This window comes from Perna viridis, chromosome 4, assembly GCF_037379345.1.
Source record: "Perna viridis isolate PV_CMFRI_1.1 ecotype Kerala chromosome 4, ASM3737934v1, whole genome shotgun sequence".
Taxonomy (NCBI): domain Eukaryota; kingdom Metazoa; phylum Mollusca; class Bivalvia; order Mytilida; family Mytilidae; genus Perna; species Perna viridis.
Genome location: NC_142448.1, coordinates 9966116 through 9977637, shown reverse-complemented (window position 1 = coordinate 9977637; position 11522 = coordinate 9966116).

The window sequence follows — 11522 nt, the reverse complement described above, 5'->3', positions numbered from 1 at the left end:
ATATCTTAATTAATGATGCAATAACAAAAATCATTGCCATATATGTTGAAATTTTGGGCACAGATAATACACCTCTGTTAGCAGAAATGCCATATAAAACATAATGGACACCGCCTCCAGGATTATCATATACATTTTTAGACTTCAATCTTCCTATATGTTTGATGCTTATGCTGCTGATGAGACATTACTCCTTGAAACACGTATAGTATATCAAACTTTGCATTATATATGATTGGATTTTTGTAACATACATCTGATTCAGGATTGTGGAACACAGACATTAGTATTAACAGAGGGGTCAACATCAGTACGCTCATAAAAGCTGTGTAGGAGAAGGATGTGTAATCTAATAAATTTATTATAATTCATATCGGAGGAAATGAAAATTATTCACCTATGAAAGTTTACTGCAGTTATTAAGGGCTACATGTAGACCGGACTGTGTTTTAATGGTATCAAGCATTACTCCAAGAAAACAGATTAATGTTGACTAACTCAATCAAATGTTATGAGAAATGTGTAGTGACTTGAACATACATTATATTGACCATTACGAATACTTTCATGACCAAAAATGGTAGAGTTTTGCATTATCTATTCCAAGATGGGTTATACTTTTTTAGAAAGTGAACGTCTGTTTTCCTACAATCAGTAAACAATCATGTAAATATCCTAGGTTTTGATATGAAGAATGGGAATTTTTGTACCAAAATGTAGGGAATCAAACCATAATAGTAAGTCTTGCAAGCACTGTCACAAAGTTGTCTGTTATTCCCGTTATTATTATGGCCACAAAGAGAAATTTTATAGTTTTTTTATCAATCTGGAAAAGAAGAAATATCCATAAGAAACTTGACGAAAACAATAACTATTTTACATTATTTCCTTGTGTCAAGATTGTAACAATACTACTTACACATGTCCTTAATTGTCTGATGGTTTTCTGCAAAGGAGTGTTAAATATTTAATGATGATAAATGTAAAGATAAATATGTAAATCGGATTTGTTTGTCATCAACTGCAGAAAACAATTTGTCTCCATGCCAAGAATCTTTAGACGCTAATAGAATGAATGGCGTTAATTACAGATCAGATTAAGTTAAATAGTGAAAATGAATTGACTGTAACTAATTGTACCATATCACCTCCTGAGGTTCTCCAATCATTTGATATAATATTGCATGTATGTATTTTGTTTACTTTATCTATGATATCTTGTTTCTATTATCTGAACGTACAGGAAGTAATGACAACAGATGTATGGTGAAAGTCCGTATCGTTTTGGAAAAACAGAAGGATGAAAAATTTCTTCTCATAATATTAATAAACTGGAAAACAAGAATGATGGAATTAAGAACACTTTATTATTTCAGAAGAATCAGCCAGATATAATTGGGTTTTGTGAAACTTTTTCTAAATCTAAGTACTCTAGATAGAGAACTAATTATTCCAGATTTTAATCTTGAGAGAAAAGATAGGATGCAAGTACATGATGTGGTGATATTTTAGTTTATCTTCATGATAATTTGAATTTTTCTAGAAGACCTGATTTACAAATAGACGGCATTGAGACTTTGTGGTTAGAGATCGAACATTTTCATAACAGGTCCTTTTCCTTGTGTTATGTGTACCAACCACCTTGGTCATTAACTGATTTGATAGATTATTTTGAAAAAAAGAAATGAGTATATATATGACTTTAAATTCTGATGTAATTCATATTATTATGGGTGATTTTAATATGAACTTTTTACATGCGTCTAAACCTACACCAAAATGGTTAGATTTGATTAATATGTTTCATCTTCATCAGTTGATAACTGAGCAAACTAGAGTAACAGAAAATACAAGCACTTTAATTGATAATATTCATGTAAACAATATAAACATGGTCCTGGATTCTTTTGTTTGCTATTCTGCTATCCGTGATCATTACCCAGTTAGCTAGTTAGAAAAGAAAACGGATATGCAATTAAAAAGACCCATTCAAGTATTACATAAAGAAATTTTGAGTTTTTTGATAAGGAGTCTTTTCTAAAGGAGGATTTGACAAAATTCTTAAACTAAAAAAAACGGGCTATCCGCCTCATTCTAGATGCTGAACATTGTTCTCCATCAGAACCCTTGTTCAAACAAATAGGAATCATGAAAGTAGAAACAAGGATTAAATATTACAAATACCTATTAATCTATAAATCTCTCAATGGGGAAGCAACAAGTTATATATCAAAAAAGTTTAACAATGTTTCAGGAAACACACTTTGTTCTCTAAGAAATGCTGAACAAGGAAACTTGATAATCACAGAAATTAAAAGTGATTCTTTCATATATTCTGGGTTTGTCTTGTGGAATAATTTACCCACAATTTACGTAATCAAGCCCCTGATAACTCATTCAAAATCAATATAAAGAAGTACCTTAAGACTTCTGAATAGAGTATCATAAAAGAGAAAATTGTTGCTGCTTACACTGTTTTTAATGTTCCATATTGTATTACCGGGTATCTTAAAATGCTTTGATATTGTCAAATCAGCTTTTGTGTGTGTTGTGTATGTTTTTCAGTAGTTATAGTTTTGTGTGTTAGGGCCTCAGGGAAGATTATTCTGCATTCTGTTATCATTTTAGTTATTTTATGGGTTAAAAAAATACGAATCACAAATTAACGTATTTGCTTAACAAATAAAATACATCTAAACAAAAATTTTGGTAGGATGGAATGGGGATGGTTAAGCTATGTTTAAGGAAAACAATAAATTTGGATCAAAATTCAATCATGGATTCAAATGTTGTTTCAAAATGGGATAACAGAAATTAAATCTAATGGTTACGTCTCAAACTATTTCCAAATCACTAGATCTGCCACTAGATTTCCTATTGCTCCGTTTCTTTATATATCACAGGCTGAGCTAATGGTTTGTGACTTCAGAGGAGATTATTAAATTCAAGGAACTAAACTTCCAAGTGTAGAGGCGAATGAGAAAATCGAATCTAAATTAAACATTTTTACTGATGATACTCAGTTGTTTATTAAAAGCGTTAAACAAATCCCTTGAGGTTTTATCAATGTATGAAAAAGCTAAAAGATCGATAATTTATAATAAGAAAACCAAAGGTTTAAAAATTTGCCATCTCTGAGGCCAGCGAAGTCCCTCATAGAAGAATAACAAGATTAAAATGCTTAGAATTCTGAATGGTTATAACATTTATAATGACAGGTTGTGGAACTTGAAGATAGAAAATTCAACACATGTTTGGAAAAGCAGGAATTTAACATTCTTTGGCAAAATGTCGATGCTCATCGTTAAGAACTACATTCTGTCATTATGTGGTTACAAATTCAAACACGAGGAATCCCACAGAAATAAGTACTACAACTAAAATGTAATCTGGGAATTTAATTATTAACAGCTATTACACTGTGAACTCTTTTTACCCAACAACACACCAAGCCTCACTCTTTTTATAGTCCCCCTAAAGAAAACTGTTCCAGACACTTGTGTATTTAATCATTGTAAGGTTTAGTATGGAAACAATTTAATAGTCACGGAAAACATTTTACTATTATAAATTATCCCCGGAGTAAATTTAATTTTATTTTTCGGTGTATTTCACGTAGGATACTATTGGATGTTACATTAACATATGTTCTTATAATGCAAGTATTTTGCTCAAGACTATTTATAAAATAATCCAAGCTCCACAGGCAAGCTTGAATGCAATAGGTAAACATTGGTTGCGTACAGAATTCAATGAATATTACTTTATATGCGACTTTACTGCATCTCGAACTAAACCAAAAATCTATGTATTATAACTAGAGGCTCAAGAGAGCCTGAATCGCTCACCTGGTTAACCGTTTTCTTATTTGAAAAACTTCAGGAATGAGAGAGGCTATGTTAAAATCAAATGAATTGTCAAATGCAGGAATTGCTTTTAATAGCATTTTCATGACATGAACCAGAATTTTGCTAAGATAACAATATTCTAATTATTTTCAAAATACTGTCTTCCTACCCCTATGTTTCATTTTTTGTATAGGCAGCCATATTTTTTCATGGATTAAAAATCACAACAGTCATTTTGAGCACAATACTCTAAAGAACTAATACTGGTATGCTTATTTTCATTAAATGATCTTAAATGGTTTTTAAGAAAATGAATTTCAAAGCTGTGCATGTGCAAAAAAAACCCACAAAAACTGTTTCAGGGGTCTTAACTCCTACATCGGTTGAAAAATGGTTTTGCAAATTTTGGCATATTTCCGTCTCATGATGCTGAACGATATTAACCCCTGCCAGGCACTCCAGTCATGTTATTCCATCAATCATTCTGTGTGGAATACCCTAAGGAACATATACGCCAAATTTCATTGAATTCTGTACAATGGTTTTAGAGAAAAAAATTCAAAGTTGTGCATGTAAACAAAGTAAAAATAAACTGTTCCAGTGGCATATCTTCTACATCAGTTGACGAATCTTTTTTAATAAACTTCCGCATAGGTCCGTCATATAATGCTGAACAACAATATTACCCCTTTGCAAGAATTTCCCTAAAGGCGACAGTTTTTGAGTTATTTGCAAGAAACTGTATTCAGACCCCTATGTGCGGCCACGTTTTTGCATGGATGAAAAATCCCAACATCCATGTTGTTTGGGATGCCCTAATGAACACATATGCCAAATTTCATTTCGTTTGTTTTTGTTTTTGTTTGTTTGTTGGATTTTAACGTCCGAACAGCAATATCTCAGCTATATTCAGACGATGAACATGAAATTGATGATAAAATGAACATGAAATGATGATAAAATGAAAAAGGGATGGGACACAAGGATAATGGGGTCGACAAATTTTGATTGCCACTGGAAATTGGGAGAGATGGGTAGGGTCGGGCAATTTAGCCTCTTGTGGCGGAGCCCTATGGTTCCTACTCCGGGAGAATACCACAGTAGGGTTCTTTAACGTGCGAGAAACGTGGCATCTTTCCCAACACGGTGCACCACTATGGTTTGCGGTCAGGTTTTCCGTATTATAGCCTGACAACCCCAGCATGTAACACGCCAGGGGTACCCCATTCCACAACCTGGAGCACACATTCCAGTTGCTCTCTGGGCAGAGCACCCTAGCCCCCGGCTAGGGTTCTAGTCACTATTTAGTCGCCTTTTACGACAAGCTTAGCGCTGCTGCAGGCCTATTCTTTTAACACCCGGACCTGCACGGGGCAAATTTCATTTCGGCATAGGTCCGTCTCATGATGCTGCACCATATTTACATATGCCAGAATTTGGCTAAAGGCAACTGCCTTCAGACCCTATGTTCTATGTGTAGTAACGGCAGCCATGTTGTCATTTTGTGCAGAACACGCTAAGGAACAATATAGCCAAATTAAAAACCTGTCGATTTAATAGTTCCAGTCGAGAAGATTTTTGAAAATCAGTCCACGACGACGACGACGACAGACGCCAAGTGATAGCATAAGCTCACTAGACCTTTGACCAGGTGAGCTAATAAAGGCATTCAAAATCTGGTGTCAGTTTGTTCGTAAAATACAAAAGCTAGAAACTTTTCTTGGCATACTAAACCATAGACTTTTTTGGAAACTTAAATCTCTTGTATAGCAATAGACCTTTTTTATCATGCAATTAACCTAAATTCTAAAAAAAACCAACAAAACAACTCGAGAAATGATATTGTTTTCACTGTTACAGATGGGCCACAAATTCAGGTTTAAACAGAGGAGTAAGATATCCAAAACCTTTGACTTGTAGCTATCCAAAAATAATGAATAAAAAACTTAATCCGAAATGTCAGAGCAAATGGATAAGATACCTTCAATAAATACTTAATGATATGGATTTGGAAAGCTGGGACAGGTTTAATAGCACATAACAAATAAAAAAAGAATTTCTTTTGAAATGTATACACTGCATATTTTATGCTGAAAACGGACTCCAAGTTACGGTTATGTCGAATGGAAAATGTATTTTTTTGTCATTAAGAACATAATTTGAATAATATGGAGACCATTTGATTACATTGTTGTCAAGGAAATAGTTTAACATTTTAGTCAATCATGGATTGTCAAGTCAAGACCAAATGACAAGCCAATTGTATCTGCTAAATGCTTACAAGACTCAATAGTGCAGTAACATCTGAAAGTCAATTGTTTGTATTTCAAAATTTGAATTATGGAAACCAAATTAAATTTTTGAAAGACTAACCATAGATTCTAGCGGAAATAAAGAATATAGTACAGGGTCAAAGACCAGACATGCAAAACAGCCACAAACAACAAGGAACATAAAACAACCAAAATAACAAAACAAAGTAACAAAAGTAAATGAGCGACTCGGACTCCATTTACACTTGGAGCATGGACCAGGAGCATCGGTACAGCAAGCGACTTCTGCTTTTCTAAATATGGGGAATAGAAGTATAAAAAGCTGAAAAATCATAGGTTTTAATGCTATTGTATTCTGATAATAATCTTGAATTGAGGGTTTCCAGAAGATCTTTCGAATTTTTGTGGATCCACACTGAATTATTACCACTACGGTAATAAGTGTCGTGGTAGGACTGGATACCCTGCTATACAGCTATGAGTGTAGCAGTTAAAAGTTTTGAAGAGGTTTGGTGGTACATTTTTATGATCCAGTTATGTAGCGCTGTTGTATTGATTCTTGTGAAGTTTAAGAATCCAGTACATATACGGTAGATCACACACACCGTCTTTGGTAGAGTGACCAAAAGCGGATAACACAGACTTATGGTTTTCCACTATTTCTTCTCAGGAGAGTGTGGTAGCAGTATAGGTTTTATTATTGCTATTATATTCCACGTCAACCTCTGATAATAAATATTGGATGTGATAAGTTTTGCAGACAAAATACATTGTTGGGTTTTGTTTTCTGGTACGATAACATATTTGTCATATATTGTAGACAATGTTTTTGCTACATCAGGGTCTTTAAATAAACGTACCATCTCAAAGTTACAAACTAAAAACATTTGAGGAGAACATTTTAGACAATAATAATGCGGATCTTCAGAAAAATATATATATTACATATTATACAAGGATTATGCACACACACACACACACACACATATATATATATCACTGGTTTAAAAAGAAAATCTCAAACTAAAATTTAAGCTCTAAACAAATTGAAAGTTTTATAAACATGCACATTTTTATATTTTACGGCATGTCGGGGATGTCCAAATATTCAAAATGTCCGTTCATAGGAATAAAGACTAATTCAATAATCCATTTCAGTTTGAAGCACGTACCCATTGATCGAGTACCTTACTACTATCAAACCTGTAATGCCAAAGCTATGATGTCTAGAAGGTGGAATCGTATACACAAAAATATCGGCCAACTACAACATATTTGCATGTTTGCATAAAAAGCACGACAATCTGTACTACTGAAAATACAGGCTCATCTACACAGATATCAAAAAGGATAATCGTGAGCGAGGACCATACCTTTGAGACATCCAAAGAGATGGTCGACATCTTAGAAGATCCTGAGGAGGAGAAACTCGCGGAACTGGAAAATGAAATTGTGGAAATTAGGATGAAACACCAAAAAGAACTTGACGAGCTCGAGAAAAAGCATAACTTCGAGTGTGTTTGCTTTGGTGACTTCATACAGAAAAGACGAAAAACTGCAGAGAACGCCAATAAGAAACTCAAAAAGGAAATGGCAAAACTAGAGGATAGACTTATTGATACTGAGAAAAGACAACATACAAATAGTGTTGTATTTGTACCGTCCAGCTCCAGATACAACCGAGATTACACAAGATACTAGATAATGTAATCCAGGGACAAAGACCAGACATGGAAAACAGACATACACAACAAAGAACATAAAGTAACTAAAATCATACATACAAAGTAACAAAAGCAAATGAGCAACTCGGACTCCACTAAAAACTGGGAGCATGGACCAAGTGCACCGGTAGGGTAAGCGTCTTCTGCTTTTCTAGAAACACCCGCCGAGTTGCTCATAAAACGTCAAGTCCGGGGTAGACAAACGAGGAAAGGAAAACTATGACCCGTTGAATAAATCAGATTTCATGGTGCTGATGGATACACCATAGCGATCCACGAGTTCATGATGACGACCATAAAACTTCTGTAGTGATGACTTCAATCTTGTAGCAACATAACCCTGTTCCAGAAGCCTATTTGTTAGAGTTCTAGCGCGATACAAAAAGTCTGCGTAGTTTCGGCAAGCTCTGGCATAACGTATGAGTTGTGATATGAACACTCCATACGCAGGTGCTGAAGGGATATTGCCACAGATGAAAGGAAAGTTGACAATTCTGAATGAAAAGTCATCACGTTTGTCGTAAAGTTTGGTCAATAGTAAATAATAATTCTAATTCATTCATTGTTGAAAAAGCTCATCACAGAGAACAATTCTATCTATGCCGGATGCTTCCTTTGAGTCTGTGGTAAAGGTCCAATAATGTCAATCCCGATTCTATCCAGTGGATAGCCTACTCGATAATCCAGCATTTTGGCTTTGCCTTTATTGTTTTGTTTAATTTTATTACAATTTTCGATGTGAAAACGTACATCAATTGTAAAAATGTGTCATTTTATACTAATGAAATGTTCTATTCATCTTTAAAGCTGCCTTCTTGATATCGAAGTACCCCGAATATAGTGTATTATGGTAATTAATGAGTACTTCTTATTTCAAAATGGTTGGCATAAATAATTGATAATAGTCATGTTCGGTATCAACTTCCCACCTTCTTTGAAAAAGTACGCCATCAGTTTTTTCTACGTTAGCCCAGTTCAACCAGTAAAATCTAACTGCTGTACTAAAACTTACGCTTTCATCTCTTGTAGGTACTCGACCTAAGTCCATCCATTCATTAAGGATTTTATAGTCTGGATCTTCTTTCTGGAAAGTACATTCCTCTTTAGTGGTATATTTTAGTGGTACAACTCGGCGGGTGTTTCTAGAAAAGCAGAAGATGCTTACCCTACCGGTGCACCTGGTCCATGCTCCCAGTTTTTAGTGGAGTCCGAGTTGCTCATTTGCTTTTGTTACTTTGTATGTATGATTTTAGTTACTTTATGTTCTTTGTTGTGTATGTCTGTTTTCCATGTCTGGTCTTTGTCCCTGCATTACATTCATTTGATTACCGCTATAACCTTGGTTCCCTTGATTACTCTTTGATAACCATCTTGATCCAGGACAGCTATCCGTATCTTTGATGTTTCTGATAATGAATGTGTTAGTAATGCTCTTTACATTGTCGATTTTGTTTCTGAATTCCGACCAATTATTAGACATTCTATACAATCTCTGCATTGATTATTTAACTTGCATTCTGACTGATGCTTGCTAAGTGGATCAGCATTGGAATGTTAACTGCTCGATGTTGGATCTCAAAGTCATATTGGCTAAGGCTTCCAATCCATCAGGTCACCTGACCTGGCGGATCCTTAAACGAAAACATCCATCGCAGCGAGCCATGATCTGTTCTGATTAGGAATCTCCGTCCAAAAAGGTAATGTCGGAATTGGTTTAAGTATGTAACAACGGCTAATTGTTCGCGCCTGGTAACACTGTATCATTTTTAATCTTATCAAGCTTTTAAGAGGCGTAAACTATAACTGTCTCCTTTTCTCCTTAAAGTTGTGAGAGGACGGCTTTATGACTGTGGATCGGCTAGTATGGAAGCTGATGTAAGAGCTGCTTTCAACTTCTCAAATGATTCTTTGCATGTTGAAGTCCATTTAAATGAGTTATCTTTCTTCATCAGGCAATTTAAATGATATACAATGTTGCTGAACTGATGTTCTGGCAATTGTAGTTGCATTAGCCCAAATATTGTCGAACTTCCTTCTTAATAGATGGAACCTTCCAATTTTCAACATAGGCAACAATTTTTGTATTTGGTTTCATTCTATTCTTTCCAACAACATGGCCTAAATATTTTCCTCCTTCAGAAGAAGGCATTTTGATGGTTTCAGCTTCAGGTCTGCTTGAATGAGTCTTGAAAAAACTTCATCCAAATGTTGATCAATATCTGAACTACAAACGATTATATCGTCAAGATATATAAGAAGGGTATGCCACTGGAGGCTCGAAAAAACGCCATTCAACGCTGAAAAGTGCTGGGTGCATTACAGGGTCCGAATGGCTTATTTGTATATTCGAAAAGACCGTACTTTGTAATTAACGCAGTCTTTGATTGGTCAGTCTTTTCAAGTTCTAGTTACCAATATACGCTCTGGATATCTAGACAACTAAATGATATAATGAGGCAGATGAAGGACAATACAGACACATGTCTATACGTACGCGGAAGGAGATAGACATCTTTGATAAGGACGTCATTTAATTTTTTTTAATCAACACACCACCGTACAGAATTTTCTTTCTTTCGGACTAATACCACCGGTGATGCTCATGCTGACTTCTTGAATTCCTCATCTTCAAATCCTAATGGTGGTTTCCTCAGTAGGTGGCGCACTGGAGCTGCTCCTGCTGTCTCTATTCGGTGCTTAAATATAGAGCATGATCTGACATCAGATTTTAATGATGCAAATGGTTTGTCGTTACGTCGTAACATCTCTGCTAATTCGCCTTTTGTTTCTTTGCTGGAGATGCTTTTACAAGATCTTTCAAACAAGTCTTTGATGTGATCTGGTAACATTGGAGTTTCGGCCACTTTCCTCTGTGTAACATTTAGTTCATCAGTATCTGATATATTTCTCCAGACGTCAGGAATATTCGCTATTTCTTTCACCTTCTACTACTTGTGTATTATCCCATTTAAGATTATGTATTTTGCAAACATGAGCATTGTGTTCTTCATCGTCATTGATTGTGTTGGAGAAAGTATCTGTCGGTATGCATTCTTCGTCAAATTGTTGAATTTCAGTAACGCAGTAACGGCATGAAGTTCTCCAATTAGATAGTTCTTTCTTAATTGTACTGGGTGATCTTCCATATTTACTAATCTAACAAGTATCGCTTTCCCAAAGGGATCTACGAGTGATTTTCCGACAAGTACTTTTCTATCGTCTTCAACCACAGGTTGCAGTAGGGAGTATCTGGTATCTATCATCTCAACATTATTACTTCTAGCTGATAATATAATTTCTGCATGCAGAGGTAATGTAGTACTATCTCGAAGTATTACTCTAGCTATTTTCTCATCGGTTGTCCTTTTGACTTCTCAATTGATCCGCTGGTTATCTAATAAAATTCTTTTCTTGGAGTTAATGGTGATGTCAAGGTCATCAATAAATATATCCGTCCAGCAAAACAGTATCTCCTATGGGTGCTACATACATGTCCCATTCAAATTCTCTGTTTTCAAGTTTTACTTTCATTGTTGCAATACCATGGATTTCCATTCTTTTCCCTCGTTCGGCGACTACTAAAATTTTACTAACTTTCGTAGCTTAGGTCTACTTTCCGTTGGAATTCCGAAATACAAAAAAATACAAATGGCGTTTCAAAACGGTTATTACTGCAC